Here is a 16,903-nt window from a genome sequence, read left to right on the forward strand (position 1 = left end):
ACATCAGAACTGAAATTACAAATGGTAAGAAACTTCTTCAGTAAAAATTTTAGTTATTAGACTAACTGAAAGATACTGCTCTCGGTACTGGATCTGACACAATTTTTTAATTAACTGTCTAGTTTTTCATCATTAAATCATTATTTAATCTCTTGAGAAATGTCAGTATAGAAATATTTCAAGTTTAGATTTTTTTTCAGAATCACTGCTCTAAAAAGCATGTGTTTATAATTTTAAAAAGAATTCCTTTCGCTTCACCAAACAAAACAATATAAAAATTAATTTTCATTGGTTTGACATTGGTCTATTTATATAAGTGGCGTCATAGTGTCTGAACTATTACTTTGTTTAAAGACTTAGATGATAAATGCTAATTTAATTAGTTGATAACAAATAATATATGAAACTACGTATGATAAACTATTTAAGTCATAAGTGAAAGTGTATACATACGTGGCAAAAAACTCATTGTAGATTTTGTCTTTAGAGTGATACTTGCTGTGAAATTCCATACAATGCCATCCTGCTTGAGCTGGCGGAGTTGCGGGCAGTTCCAAGACAACACAAGCACAATAGTAATTTTATATCCCTACCTGATATAATCACAGACAGACAGTGTGGGGTTTTTTTTTTACAGAACAGAAATTAAATGGTTGGGCTGCAGTTTCCGGAAAAGTTGCTCTCACTCATTATTTCTGGCTTATTTACGTTTTTGAAATAATAACAACTAAGAATAAGACACTATTCAGTAACTTGTATTGCCGGAAATAATGACAGTGCTAAATAGAATTTCTTTTTGTAAAGAGGTCCAATTACTCCATTATTAATTATATTATTTAAGTACTCATTAAATGTGACATTATTTAATGGGTTCATGTTAGTTTAAAACCTTCATTAAAGGATTACTGTGGGGGGTTTTGTGATCTTGTATTTTTCCATCCATCCAGTGTTATATTTCCTACTGTCCCTATGAATTTGGAAACTTTTTTATTTGGACAGTGAATCTGGGATCTCGGGCCCTTGGTGACAGTGAAGATCATGTAGTTTTCAGATGATATAAGAAACTGTAAACAATTTAAACATCATCGCTTTCCATTGTCCTCTTTGAAATTATTATATGGTGTTAAGGTGATGTTTATTTGTTCTGTGGGCCTTAATATCAGGTGGCAATTTCTTATTTTGATAAGAGTTAAACAGTCCCACTAAACAGTACTGAGTTTCACAGTTGACCAATGGCAGAAGCAGAAGCAATCCCAGTATGAGGAACATCCTAAGTATACCTAGAGCTAGATCGGTAAAGATGGTATTACTGAAAAACTTTTGCCAGAACTTAGAAAATTTGCCCTTCTTATATACATTTTCTGAATGATGACAATAAAGAAGTAGTTTTCATCTGACCAAATTTTTATGTTTCCAAAGACAGGGTTTATGTCAATAAACAATAATAAATTTCTGTCACTTTTCGTTTACTATAAGTTACAGTTTGAGTAGATTAATTTATTTCATAAGGCCTGCTTAGGAATAAGTATCTCGAGATCAGACAATCTAATTCTGGAATTTGAGAAAATCTGACTGCAGTACACTGATATTGGATCTTTTACTAAGGGGTGTTTTGAGGATCTTCAGTGAATTAATATCATTCCTCAGGGATCATTGTGTGAGTGAAAAAAATAAAGTATAGAAGTATAAAGTATATAAAACTCTCCATATTTTAAGTGTTTCTAAACTGTACCAGGCTAAAAACTGACCTCTTTGTGTATACATACATGGATATATATGGATATCTCTGTGTGTATACATAAATATATATATATATGAGGTAGATATCTAGAGAGATACAATTACAGAGAAAAGAGAGAGTAAAAGACAAGAGACTAGCTAGACCAGACAATCCAGACTAGACTGGCTGAGGCAGACTAAAAAGCTAAGCTGAAAATATAAGCACCAGTGTAACTTACAATAAAAAGAAGCTACACAAATGACAGACTACAGAATGCATGCATATTTAAATATATTTTTTTATTATATCCTTTCTATAACAGCATTAACAAATGTGGGAACCTGCTGGTTGTGCCTTCCTGGGTTTCCTCCAATTTACTGCTGAAACTTCACATGTTTGTGAGACTGTGTTTGCTTCTTATTTTTTCAATGCCAACTGTTTTCAAAGTGTTTAAAGTGTGTTCCAAGAGGGACTTATATTGAAGAAATGTCATCTCCTACTTCTCTCAAGATTCTGATTACATATGCTATAGTTAATCTCATTAGCCTCTTGTAGGCCTTCCAGGTTCAAGAAGCATAGACCACTTTCCTCTGAATTGTCCTCCAGTGATTTTACTCTAATAAAAGCTTTTCTCCTTCTGGTATCTCCCTGCAACTCCTGTTACTCCTCACACTAATCCCAACATAAACTTCGGATTTAGCGAAGCTAACTAACTCTGTTATGTCCTTTTTATTCAACGAGCAGCCCTTGTTAACTCTTCAAATGATGGTCACCAGTGGTTGGGCGCTGTACTCTACTTAGCGTTCTTTGATGCTGTGGGTGTCCTTTTAATGTGCTTTGTTACAAATCCCTTCTCTGTGGTGGTGAACATGAGCAACTCATCTTCTTTCCCATGAAACATCACGGCAAGATGTCATTCAGGGCCAAAACAACTTCGTTTCATGGTAAACAAGCCTTCTCCTTTGAATTGACCCATCGGTCTGCTCTAATTGTTAGATGAATGCGGTGTGCACAGTTCAGGCACGTGTTGAATAGCTGATAAGCTCTGACAGGAGATCATTAGGACTACGTGTAGTCTGAACTGAGATACTGCAGCCCGTAGCAGTAGCGTAGGAGGCTGGTATTTTGGGGAGACCTGAAGATTGATCAGAGCAGGAAATTTGAAAATAATAAGCAGTAGCAGCTAGGGGAGAGGGGATCAGTTATCATCCCCCTAAACTGTCTGCATTTCAGTGATTTCTCTTGGAAAATTTTCCCTATTGACTATCAGATTTGTTGTTGGGAAACCATGAGGGAATGAAAAAGGTTTTAACAAAAGTGGTGCAATTTTCGGTTCTTTTCCAGAAGCTGGAAAGTTAGACACAAGAAGAGCTGTGCACTGTCACGTTTTTTCTTTAATACTTAATATTCAGTATTAAGTATAAAATAATACTGGATTTTCTCTTCATTTGTTAACCTGGTTTCTTTAAATAAATATAAATTTTATCATCTTATTTTACTTAATATACTAATATATAATCATATTTCGCATTATAATTATAAATGTATAAAATATCTGATTATATTTTGCATAATTATATAACTAATAAGTCATATCATTATATCTAATTATATATTATTATTATATAAATAAATAAAAATTAAACATTAATTTATTAACCTGCTCGCTTTTGATTATGAATCATGTGCAAGTTTTAAAAAATTGAACATGTAAATGTTGTTCATTTAGTTCTTTGATTATGCAGATACGATGTTGGTTACATAATAATATCATTGTATGTTGTTCCAGGTGGCTATGATTTAACTGAATCTTTTTATCTCAGCTGTATAGATACATAAGTCTTCATTTGAAAATAGTGACAAATGGAATATGTAACCTAAGCCCACAACTCTGTCTAAGGTATATCCAGGGAGTTCCAGTAAAGTAATTCCTCACGCCTAATTTCTGAGCCGTATTTTCACTTGCTTCTGTCCTTTTTTCTGTTTTATGAGTTGAATTTTGGTGGTTGATTTGATAGTGTAATTACTATTCAGAGGTATTCTTCTCACGCAGAGTTCTGTAGCACGTGAGCAGAGCTTACCTTAGCTTCCCCGCTGATAGGCTGGTTACTGGAACTGTGTTCCCAGATCTGCACGGTAGGCCCTTTATGGTATGTACTGTAAAACAGTAAAGTGCAGAGAGCTCTAAGTTACCACTAATTGAACCTGGTTTAGACTTGCAAACTGGGCGGCTGTGTTAGTGTAGCATTCAACTCAACCCAATTAGTGCTACCCAGAGGCAAGGCTTATTTGTTTCCATCTAGACCTGATGCAACTGTTCCTCTTCCAAACAACAGGTAGTGTTTGTGCATGCTACTGTACTGCATGGAGGGACGTAACAGCTCAGGCGGTTGATATTGTCAAGGACCCGTGTGCTAGACACCTTTGCAGAATGTGCATGTGTCATCAGTACACACTGACATAATTTTTAACATTCAGAAAGGCAATGCGGTGCAGTATATGCGTTTGTCCTCAATCTCATCTGCCTATAATTTTCACCTGTCCTACCCCATCCTCCACCTTTGATTCTCGCTGTCCGCAGAAGCACCCCCAACTTGTTCATACATCAGTAACAAGAATAGGATAAAACAGGTTACATTATTAATTAAGAAATCAGACTGGACAATTTAAGGCTTAGGAAGGCTGTAGTGCACTCTCCCAGGCAAAGGATATCTTTCTGCAAGATATATGATAATATTTACAAATAAAGGCAGCTTGGAAAGAAAGGAAAAGAGCAAACACTTATGAAGTAGCCAGTGTCAGGAATTCATAATTCTAAAACTGTTCTAAACTGTTGAGCCTGATTTCTAGCATTGGGCTACTTGTCCATTTAATATAAATTGAGATGTTTCCTGTTCTTATCTTAAGGTGTTTTGGCAAAGTAGAGAGTTTTGACTGTGATCATATAAAAGACTAAATATTTTTGTGTATATGTTGGTATAGCTCAAATAAGACCCACACTTCCCATGTGGTTTTTTTTCTTTCTGTTGGTTTTCTTTTCAGTATAGCGTGCTGGGTGTATTCAAGCTGAAGTTAATTTTTTTTCATAACAGCCTCTATAGTGCAGTGTCGATAGCAGATCAGTCTTTTGGCTGGGCAGTTCTTGCACAGCATCAAGGCTTTCTCTTCTTCCCACTCTGCTTCCACAGCAGGTAGGCTGGGGATGGGCAGGGAGCTGGGAGGGGACGCAGCCGGGACAGCTGACCCGAATTGACCAAGGGGATAATCCATGCCATATAGCATCATATTTAGAAATGGAACCTGAGTTTTCCTGCATTTGCTCTTCTGATTCTCCCCTGCAACTCACTGGGGGAGGGGGAGCGAGCTAATTTTTAATTTTCTACCGTTGTGCAGCTGGCATTTTGATTGAAGAAAGACTACTTTTTAGGAAGGAGAGAAGCGTCATAACAGGGTTTCCTTTATGAACACACAACTATAACAGAACTGAAATATTGCAGAAACAGGCATTTGTCCTAAGCAACTATTCCTGACAGAATAAGATTATCTTCTTGGTGTCAAGTACATTCCATTTCCTTTCTAGAAATAAACACTCTTTCCAGTAAAATGATAATGACACTGTGAGCGGGTTTTATGTGGGTGATAAATGTTCTAACTAATGTTTTAGATGTCTAAAAAAAAGAATGAAAAATCACCCTCATAAACTTATTAATGTCACACGTATGATTAAATTTCACAAGTGTCAGTGAAGAAATTTACCCAAATATCAGTTTCTTGAAATAAGGTCAACAGAATTTTCTTACCACATTTTTGGCCAGCTGCTTTGGGGCATGCACGTTGCAATATCCAGAAATATATATTCTGCTTCAGTAAAGAACTCTGTAACTTATCAGTAAAGGCCACCCACTCCTTTTCATCTTACTATTTCTGGAATTTGAAATACTACTGTAATTTGTTTGGCCCTATCACTTTTGCCTTGATTTGCCTCAGTCTTCCTCTGCCTAATGATTATGAAATCTCTTCCCTGAATCTCACTTAACTCAGCTTTAGGGAACAGCAATGAAGGGGTTTCGTTTTGGTTTTCAAGGCCTACTTCTGCCTGAAAAGCACAATATACCTGACTCTCCAGGGCTTTTTTTTTTTTTTTTTTCCCTCGCTTCACTAGTATTTTAACCTTTACTTTGCCTGGTTTTAGTGGGTGGTTACAGTGATATTTTTCCTTCTTATATTTTATTAAGCAATTCTTATTTGATAGTAAAGGTCACAGAGTTATATTTTTATTCTTTGATTTTTTAGTACTATATGGTAGAGATAAATCTGCATCCTGGTTGGCAAACTCATCTCTCAAAATATGGAACAGCAAAAATACCAAACATGATACATCATATGCATATTTTTCTCACTACTTCTGAAACCTGCAAATAGTTCCAAAATTGCTTGATAAACATAGGCTTTAAATGAATATAATGTTCATTTAGGAATTATATCCACAATCAATCTTCCAGTGTATTTGGGGGGAAAAAAAAGCCTCACCATTTTCTTCTTTATTTCTTGGTATACATCTTCACTAAAATTAGAGCTGGTGAGACATTTTCTGAAGACATTGTTTTATGATTAGAGTGAAAGGATTGGGTTTATTTCTGACAGAGAGAGAGGCACTAAACCTGGCTCTATTGAACACTATCAAAAAATGGAAAAATGAATCTGGAGAGACTAACGTGAACCCTATGCAGTATAAGCAGAGACTTGTTGGTTGAGGTATCCCTCTGGGATAAAGGAGAGTGGTTCAGCAGCCAGTTAAATCTCCTGAGCTGTTCCTTCTGCTGAAGGTTTCTCATTTGCACTTAAAGGACTGAAAGTACTTAAAATGGTCTTTATGTTAGTCCTAATTTGGAATATGATGTTTTTTTCATGTTATTTTTACATTTTCAGCAAAAAAAATATATTTTTTTTCATGAGTTCTACATGAAAGTCTGTCTTTTTAATGACTGTGACCCACAGATGTCAAAGTAGCTTAGAAATTATCCAGGTGCTTGCTTTACAGTGTGTTATCATCAACTGATTCTGCCAGAGAATTTTAAGTGCATTTTTCTGAGTCATTGTTTGCATGTATATTGTTACTAGCATGTGAGGAGAATGGGAGGGGTTCTTTCGTGGAGATGTCCAGGTTGGATAAGATAGCAGTCACATTAGAAGAAAATTAGAAGCAGGTAAGCCTGGAAAGGAAGTTCCTACTGCGCGGCAATATGCTGTGTTAACATACCAACAGGGATGAGGGATATAAAAGGTTTTTTTTATCCGTAACAGCTTGCACTGGGGACCTGGTTTAAAGAGGACCCTACAAACATATATTTTTTTGTGTCTGCTCTTTCTTTCCCTTCTCAGATTCAAACCTTTTCTCATGAGTTTTTCACTCAGCATGTTCTGCTGAGATACAGTGATCTGATTCTGACTCTGGCTTCTTTTTTCATAAACTTCAAACATATGTGCCTCAGACTTGACATCTCCCATCTTGTCTTCTTGTGATTCAGTTCTTTCAAAAACAACAACAACAAAAAAAACCCCAAGGTGTGCCAGCTTCAGTAAATGAGAGGTAATAAGGCTCAGTGTGCATGTGCCAATGCATCTGTAAAGAAGAGTTGCCACACCTTAAACCTCAAGCAGTATTCACCAGCCAACATCACTAGGATTTAGCATACCAGCTCCTATTTATTCAAACCGTTGCCCCATGAGCTAATATTTCAGCCATGTTTGGCATAGACAGAACGTGCCAGTTCTCAGCTTATCTCCCTTTGCATTCTGAGTACTACTATTGTAGGACTTTGTCAACAGCGCTGCATTCCTTGGCTTTTATCAGACGAGCTTTGACTGTGAGGAAAGGGCAACGCCAAAGATGCTAAAGTCCCAGTGCTGCTATTGCAACTGATGCCTGTTTGGTTACTCTTTCTTCTTCCCCATATGCCTATCAATGAACAGGTTCATTTTTATAATCTGTTTGGATTCAGTGACAGCCTTGTGGAACAACATGTACTGCAATATACAGTATCAGACTGGCTGAGAAGGTTTTTCATTTCTCTTAGTGATAAATTTTTTCTATGCAGTACCCACGCTGAAAAAGTGTGTGCTAACCCCTGCACATAAAGCTCCATTTTTTTCTCACAGATGTATCGATCAGGTTTTAATTTGGCACAACTGAATAGAGGTTGTGTGCCAATACATTTACAGTGTGGCTTTTTTAAAAGCAGGAGTGCCAGAGCACTTGCCCAGGTAAGGATTTCTAAGTGTTGTTGACAGTCAACTACACTCAGTTTCCTAAGAGTGAAACTTTAATATGGAGATACAGTCCCACATAAACTACACACCCTAACATGAAATGTTTCAGCTTGCCCCGTTCTTAGTGTATAAAGATGGTTCATTTCATCTTGGGACCTGACTACCACGCTATAGGCTAGTCTGGGTGGGAGGCTCCCTCCAATTCACCTTTTGATGCTGTGCCAGCTCAAAAAAATATATCAAAATTCCCTAGGTCAAAGAGAGGGAGCAAGAGGGAGCATGACTCTGCGGCTAAATGATTGGGGCACCTATTTAGAAGAGGGGAGATCCCAGTTCTGATTTCTGCTCGAAAGACTGCACAAGAGCTTATGCTAAAGAGTTATTAGAGTTCAGAGATGTGGGTCTGCCCCCCATGCCAACCCACAGGTTGAGGACGGCATGGAAGCCAAGTCTTTCCATTTCTTAGGTGGATCTTACCATCACTGACCTGTTTTACAGCAGGAGGTCATTGTTACCATCTGAAATATTTGTGTGTTTTTAAAGAAAAAGGTAAGTCTCCTGCTGACGTCTAGAACAAATTTTCCGGCTGTGAACCCTAATCAAATACCAACACCTCCCTGCAACTCTGAATTGCAAACCTAACTCCAGAGGAGAGACAAGTTTTTATGGAGGTTTCTCCCTTCTGTGTTCCCTCTTGATGGGAACTCATGCTCTGTCCAGACGTGCCCATGATGCTGGGGGCTGTGAGTTACGTTCACAGGAGACTGTGGCAGTGATGAGACCGAGACCCATCTCAGCTTGGGCCCGTCTGTACCACGGCATGTTCTTACTGTCATGTCTCTTGACTGTCCACCTTGGAGACCTGCTGGTAGCTTGCCTGGTTGGAGCTACCTCTCTGACAGAGAGATCAGACTCCTAGCTCGAAGCAGGGACACAGTGTAAGGTCCAGGCAGATACATTTTAGGGCTGCAATCTTGTTTTTAGGTTTTTTAATATGACGTTGCCTGCTTAAGATCACACGGGGCTTTTATGGTGATACTGGGAGTTTGCTGAACTCCCAGACCTCAGGCTGGAAATTCACTATACTTTCTCCATGGTACAAAGCGTGATTTGCATTTAACAGAGTGCCTTTTCCCACTCTGATGAATATTTAAAGAAAGTAGTCAGGGATGGATTTTATAATGTTTGGCCATAGTCTGAATGATATGCTATAACAGTTTCCATGGTTTACAAAATATTATTAATGATATAACACATTCTTAAGTGTCTTAAATATAGAGCATGTTGAGATACCTTCATATTCTGGAGATTTTTGGTTTCACATATATTTGCCTTTTTCTTTACTATTTAAATTCACAATCTCAGTTAATTTGCAGCGGGGCTTTTAATTTCCTGTGCAAATTAATGAAGTCTACCCTTAGGCATAATTCAGATATTGCCAAGCCTCCTCAACTCCCTCCCCCAAATAGCAGCAAACTGTTAAAAAAGTATTTAATGTGCAGAAGTACCTACATTCATGCATTTCAGCAGCTATTTTCTTAAAAATGTGATTAAATAACCAGCACTAGAGGGCATTAAGCAATATTTAAAAAACCCTTCTGGGAAACCACTGTCGAGATTTCATTCTCTCAGCTGGAGAGAAGATCCTGGATCATCCTTACTCCTCCCAGATTGTAACCTAAAACAGTAGCAGTTTGATAGAACACAAAATCCTAGATATGCATGTCATTCAGTCCTGTATACTAAATGTAGCTCTTTAATCTTTTTAGGCCATCAGGCTTTGTAAGTGCTGTTAATGCTCACACTTTGTTCTTCACTTGCTTTTTCTTCTTGACTTGCATCTTAATAAATAAAAAAAAGATGGTGAACAGATATTATTATACAAAGATCAGGAGTAAGATAACATTGTTACCTTGTGCTATAACAGCAAGCAGTTTGTAAAAAAGAATAGTTATTTCATTTTCTCTGCTAAAGATGTACTTTCTCTGAAAGAAAAATAAGATATTAAAAAATGAATTTATGTGGAGAAAATAAGCAAAAATTAAAGAAGCAATGTTTTCTTCTCATTCAAATGAATATAAACAGGGAGCAATTTTATTTGCCTCCATGGTAATGACCATGAAAATAATACCATTGGAAGAGCATAGGACCAGCCAGTTGAACAGCCTGAAAAAGGAAGTTAATGTGTGAAGAATTCTGTCCATAAAGGAAAGAGCAAGGTAGTGCATGAGATATTTTTTTTCTGCTGGGTAAGTGGCATTAGTATTGCATTTAGTGACCCAGAAATGCCACCTTCCTCAATGGCAATCTTACTCCTTTCAAGCTGTCTCCTTGATAAGTTCATGCACATTGACAAGAGTACGCCTCACATGTCTGAGGTACCACTGGAGGATTCCACTCTCTGTTTTGTACACCATTTGAGTTACTGAACTTCTTAATATTGCCTGAGTACCAATGATCAGCCTTTGGTTTGTTTTTTTCTCTTTGAACAGGGTCTCTTCAAGCCTCTCGGTCTTAATCTTTAACATCTAAGTCACCAGAAGATTCTTTATGTGTGTGCTTCACAAACTTATTATCTTCCTATTCATAAAATCATAGAATAGTTTGGGTTGCAAGGGATTTTTGTTGTTCTCTCTTGGTTTTTATTCTAGGCCATGTCTTCAACAGATGTATAAGAGGCATGATTATATTTTCGTTCTGAAATACTCTTAATTTGCATAGGAGATCATAAATACTATCATCTGCTGAAATTTGAAGTATCTAAATCCCTTTAGACATTATTAATTCTGAGGGTTCTTTGCTTTCTTCAGTGACAATTGCAATACTTTACTTGGTCTGAATAGGATTTGCTCAGCAACTTATGCATATTTTTAGACTAAGGGTTTAGTCTGTGGTTAATATGGTCTGCTTCTTACATGTTCAAAGCCCAACTCTGCAATTTAAAAAAATTTCTTAAACATATATTGCGGTACATTGTCAAAACGAGCTCAACACAGAGGTTGTCTGGCAAATATTACTTTGCCGTAATTTACCACACTGCTTGCCAAATGGCTGCATTCTGTAACTTAGTTATACAAGCAAGACTGTAAGAGTGCACTGTCAGCAGTAGTTGGCAGTCTTTTTAGATATATTATGAACAAGTATGATGCTCCTTAAAACTGTATTTACTACAGCTAGTGGAAACATGGCATTTTCTAATTAGTGGTGTTGCGTGGATTTTTAATGTGAGGCAAAATTTCACAGTTCTAAAACAACATCCAAAATATCATTTCAGTGTAGATGTCATAACGATTTTTGAATGTGGATAACTGCAAACTTACGCAAACCAATTTGTTGTCAACTTTTAAAACCAAATCCTTTCTTGAATTAATTGACATTGTCTCGGCTTAAAATGAAATATCTTTTCAAAGTTTCTTTTCTAATCTTTATTACTAACATAATGATCAGCCTTTAAATGTGAGGTGTATAACCTGGGATTTAGTGTGAAGTCTTCCATGTCCTTGTCATGCACATGTAGGCTGTGATCAAGTGTTTTCTTTGTAACATTCTAAAGATCCATTCATTAATAGGTATCCCAAATCCTTCATATTACACTCTGATACTTCACTTGTTTCCTGGAGGTTGTCCGTATGAGCTTGAACCCAAGCTCATCTTGCAAAAATATTATTTCTTGTATATACTGTGCCATGTAGGTGGCACAAACTTTGACTGCTCCTCTGGGTGTCATGGAGACCACGTATCTTGTCTTAATTTTCAGGAGCAAAATTATGCAGACCTAATCCTCCATATATTCTTTTTTTCTTCTTTTATTATATATGTCTAACCTTCTGTTTCTTGGGTGATGACTGCTCTCATTTCCTCCTCTTTGGTTACAGGTTCTCATATGCAAGGAAAATGAGTAAACAGACTTTTTCATCACAAATTAGATACAGTACTAGGGTATGATCATAGAATTGGAAAATAATTTACATTGGAAGGGACTTTCTGAGGTTATCTGAGGAAAAAAATCTTGCTCAAAGCATGAACCAATATATCCTAGATAATACTTAAAGTTTTGCATTTATTTTTGTAGTGGTAGAGAGTCCACAAAAGAATTATTGGGCTAGCTAAACTGTAAGACAATGGAGAGAGGAAGAGAAAAAACAGAAATGACAACTGAGGCCAAAAGCCTTCAATTCTGCACTTTCTCTGGAGTTTCTGGATATTAAAAACAAAGTCCTATTCATGCTTATAATTAAAAAAAAAAACCAAAACAAACCAAAACCAACCAAACAAAACCCAACCAAAAACCAAACACAAAACAACCCAATAACAACAAAAACAACCCTTAGCCTGATAATTTAGTATTGAGTATTTGGCAGAATGAAATGGAGTGGTTGAGTTACAGGTAAGTAGATGCAGTCTCTCTTACTCGTTATCCCTAGTACAGTTATGGGAATTCTAGGTCCATTAACTTTGTTTTCCTATCAGGTAAACTGGTTAAAAACAGCTAAATAAGAGGCAGGAAAATGCCCAAGTCAGCATGAGTGCAACTGTGTTCTTTTCCTGACTTTCCCAGGTGGTAGCTGATAGAAAGCTTACAGAGATGCTAACTGGGTCCTGTTGACTCACTGCAGTATTGGCAGCTCATTTTTCCATTTCAGATGAAGCAGAAGTAAGAGTGGCTTCTGTGAATAGAGGCATGTAGGTGCAATGCTAGGAGAGAAAATCCTAGAAGAAGCCAAACCTGGAGAGAACAATTTTCAGGTTGGAATTTGTTCTGCATTAGCTTCTCAAAAAACCAACCTTAAGGAGGAGTATTACTCAGGTTTCCAAGCCTATCTGGTGAGAAACTGTATTTCTGGAGGCACTTGGGAGTATCATCAATGCATAGAGGGGCATAACTAAGCGTCTGTTGGAAGATGTCTCTGGAACAATCCACTGTGGGAGTCGGTCGTTAAGGTGATTAGAGAACAAGTTAGATGAGTGCTTAATAAATACAAGTGGTTATACTACCAATTTTCTTATATCTTCTTTTGTCTGTTTTGTTTTTTAAAAGTAAATATTTCATAGAATGTTTATGTAAGATATTAAAGTAAAACAAGTTTTAAAATAGCAGTAATGTCTTTCTAGGATAACGAATAACCTTAAAGTGAATAGCTATTCACAGAACTAGTTTTAAGCAAACAGTATGAAACTTGCATGCAGGGACGTGCTGTGACTACCAAATGCTTCTCTGTGTCCAGCTCCTATTGGCAGGGAGACCAACTTCCAGCTGCTTTGATTTGTCAATATAAAAGTTTTTAAGTTATAAAACAATATATTGCAAAATGGTCTACCTTTGTCTAAGTGCAGGTCAGAGACGACAAGTCATCTTCCTCCTAACTTCACCCAGACTTGATTCAGTGCATCGCCTTAAATTCATTTCCACAGCTGTCTGTCCCAAAAAGCTATGCTTTGAAGCAGATTTCCTGTTTTACCTCCATAGAGGGGATATTTCACCACCACTTTCTTGTACCTTGTTTTGCCTAATACCCTTTTTGCTGTACTGCCAGTCTACTTCGCATGAGTCCCATGTGCTCACCATGTGATGAGTATACCATATGTCAGTAGCGTTTTATTGTGGTCCTGGCTTGAAAAGAATGGACTATATCCTATTATGAAGACCAAGCAGATTCTCCTGCGTTCATTATGTAGGACAGGATTTTTTGCTATTGGCAAGAAGAGAGAACATGCAAATGTTACTGAAGGAAATTGTGTTAGCAAAAAAGAAATACTTTAAGTACTTTGAAATGCCATCCCAGAGCATTTAGAGAGTTGTTTAAGGTAGCTTCCTAAAGTTTCTACTTCTGATAACTGGAGTAGTTCCCAAATGTACTGCACTTCAAGCCTTTGATTTGACAGAATTCATGTTGTTTCCCTGCTGCTAAGTGCCTCTAAGTGCCTAAGTTCTCTAGTTTTTGGGGTTTCGGTTTGTTGGGGTTTTGGTTTTTTTGGTTAATTTTTTTTTATATTGCTTCTTTGGAGAAGTCCGTTTCCATTCCTTAAGCAGCCATTTATATGAACCTGCTTCTGCCTCAGCCACTGTAGCACAGCATCCTGAGTGACTGCTCGTGGCACTCTGATGTAACTATGAACAGGGTTATCTGACTACAGGACACATTTATCTCTGCTGCTATTCTGAAATTTTCCTCGCCCTCCACTGTGTTTACAAGCAGCCTGTCTTTCAAACAGGTGTCTAGCTAACAGCCAAGCTTCGGGATAGCTTTTCAGACTGAAGAAACATCTGTGTAGGACTATTATATACTCTCCACTCATCAGAGAGCACATACTCAATTTTCGTGACATTATGTAGCAATAAGCTGGTTAGAATTATCAAGTGTTCTTGAGAAAAACAGAAATATGGTGGTTTCATCATTTCTTGATGTGTTGGTTGGTCTTGCTCAAGAGTGAAAGCAGAATATGCTTCTGTTTGGGTTTTCTTTCTGAAGACTGTAAAATCCAAGGAAAGCATGACATCTTTTTGGTAATTCTAAAAAAAAGTAGGAAATTGTTAAAAATGATGCATAAATCGGCTTCCTGAAATCCATAGTTAATTGAATAAGTGAACTCCTTCCTTTGCATGCATCTCCCAAGCTTGTCAGAAAGAGAAGATTCAGAACCATCAATACAAATCAGTCAGATAACTAAAATCCTTAAGAAAAATTGTCTTCAGGTATGAACGTTACTGCAAAGTATTTTAAATAGTGAAAATAGTGGACCTGCATGGTGTCCATGCTTTTCCTGCAAAGTTTACAGCTTCTCAAAGCAGCCATTGCACAAAAGGCTATACTTTTAAAATAAAGTATCAGAAAATGTGGCACTTAGTCCTGCAAAGCAATAGCTGTTGGCATACCACAGAGTCCAGCTTTCTGAATAGTGATACTCCAGCCATATGTGGGCAGAATAATAGAAAGAAGTCCATAACTCCTGTCTCTAACATATAGGTACAATCCTGTGGGTTTAATTCAAATTATTTCCACAGTATTATATTCATAAATGTGAGGATAGTAAAATACATATAAATACGTATGCGTGTCAAATAAATAAAGCAATGAAGACAATTTTAAGCTCTTCATACTTATGCTGGGAAGATATTAATCATGCAGATTTTGCTACTGAAGCCAATGGGATGACTCACAGAGGGGAATAAGACAGTGAAAATCTGGCCCTAGGTGACTTCAGAAACATATTATACTCATGGACTGAAACAATTATGATTTCACAGTGCCAGTTTAGCTTTAAAAATGTCATGTAAAACTCCACAAAGAACTGAATCATGGCATGACCAGTGTAAGTTTAAAGCAAGGAGTTATTTAATTATTTAAAGGAAGACTTTAAAGTTAAGTTAAAGTTTAAAAGAGTTCTTTAAAGCAGAGGGTTGCTCAACAGAGCCTCACAAATAATTGTCACTCCGGCATTTAAATGTTGCTCCCCTTGTACTGCCTTTTTACTGGATAATAACATAGGTTGTATTTGGCTTAAGAATTTTTTGGGGAAATTTGTTTTTCAGTGACCATCATGCAACTGATGTGTACAGCTTAAGCCTCTCTGTGTGTCTGAGGTTAAGCTGTTCCACTCTGCATAAAGCGTTTTGTAGCTCATTATGAGTATATTCACTGCAGGTGAATTGGTGCCATTACTGAGAAAGAGCAAGATGTTTGTACCTTTGTATGCTGTGTGCTAGCTGAGCATCCTAACTACTAGGTTATTAAATATTCCACAGGAGGGATTCATTGGTCTTTGAATAGATATTTTTTTCTTGCCAGCTATAGCTTAAGTATTCATTTCAGCGAGTAAGGATTTCTGATTAAATATCTTGCTAATGGAAAATCCCTGTATGTGGAATTTTACAGAATTGGGGATGATTATCGTTAGGGCTCCGTTTCTCCAATCAGAAAGAGTAAACAAAATCCACTGTTGAGGATAAGGTGCGATAATGTTTGCAACTGTGGTAGGCAGAAGTACTAAACTGTTCACAGCAGTATGTTTCAGCTTGTTTTTCACTAATGAGAAAGCCCTCGTCTTTCTGGGAAGGTGCAGTTGTTTACTATGGAGGCGATACGTTGTCATGATGTTGATGTTCTGCAGTTGTGAACCCAATTTGAACTATCCAACATGGAAAATCATTTGTTGTCTTTGTTTTCTGAGTTATGTGCCTCAAAATGCTACCCTTCAGGGTCATCTGACAGTAGCCAAATGTAGCCTACGTAGCAGACTAAATGTAGCCTACCAAACCCCTTTAATAGCATTATTTCATTGTCAAATATTTCTGATTATGTTGTTCTTGCAATGCTGTCCCTGGTGCTTTGGATGAACCTTAATAGGTCTAAGTCCAGAGTCTAAATCCAGATTTATGGATTAAATAAAGAGTTAGCAAGATTATGCCCTTGTTTGGGCAGACAGAGGCAGGGATCTGCAAACAAAACACAAGTATGTTCAGGCTGCCATCACTAAGTATGTTCTCTGGTACTATACTTCAGTGCTTCTGAGAATGTGATATATGCCTGTTACTGCGCCGTTTCACAATCAAAGCAAAAGGTACCATCAGGACATTGTCCTTTTGCACAACAGTAATGCTTTTGCTCCTCAGGAAAGAAGTTACTTCATCTTAGAGTGGGTCAAACAAACAGGCAGTTTAGAGGCTAACCTTTTTATCATACTTTCATTGCAAACACTCCAGAGAGAGATAAAAATGGGGCATGGAGTAAGTTTTGTAGCCAGGAATAGTTCAGTTTTCAAAAGGACAAACAAAAATTATTAAAAGAGCGTTGTAGGTAATCGTTCACAGACAGAGGGTCTGGAGGTTGTGTATTGGCTTTATTAACTTTTTTTCACTCTCAGTGAACATAGGTATGTGCCAGCATCTCCAGACCCAAACATTCTAGCTCAGCC

General features: G+C 37.2%; 1 protein-coding gene across 1 annotated transcript in view; it reads left to right on the forward strand.

Moving 5' to 3' along the window:
* The window catches only part of ADGRV1 (adhesion G protein-coupled receptor V1), a 285,841-nt gene that overhangs the window by 156,090 nt on the left and 112,848 nt on the right, over positions 1-16,903 (forward strand). The window lies entirely within an intron of this gene.

Source organism: Phalacrocorax carbo, chromosome Z, assembly GCF_963921805.1.
Source record: "Phalacrocorax carbo chromosome Z, bPhaCar2.1, whole genome shotgun sequence".
In the NCBI taxonomy this organism is placed as follows: domain Eukaryota; kingdom Metazoa; phylum Chordata; class Aves; order Suliformes; family Phalacrocoracidae; genus Phalacrocorax; species Phalacrocorax carbo.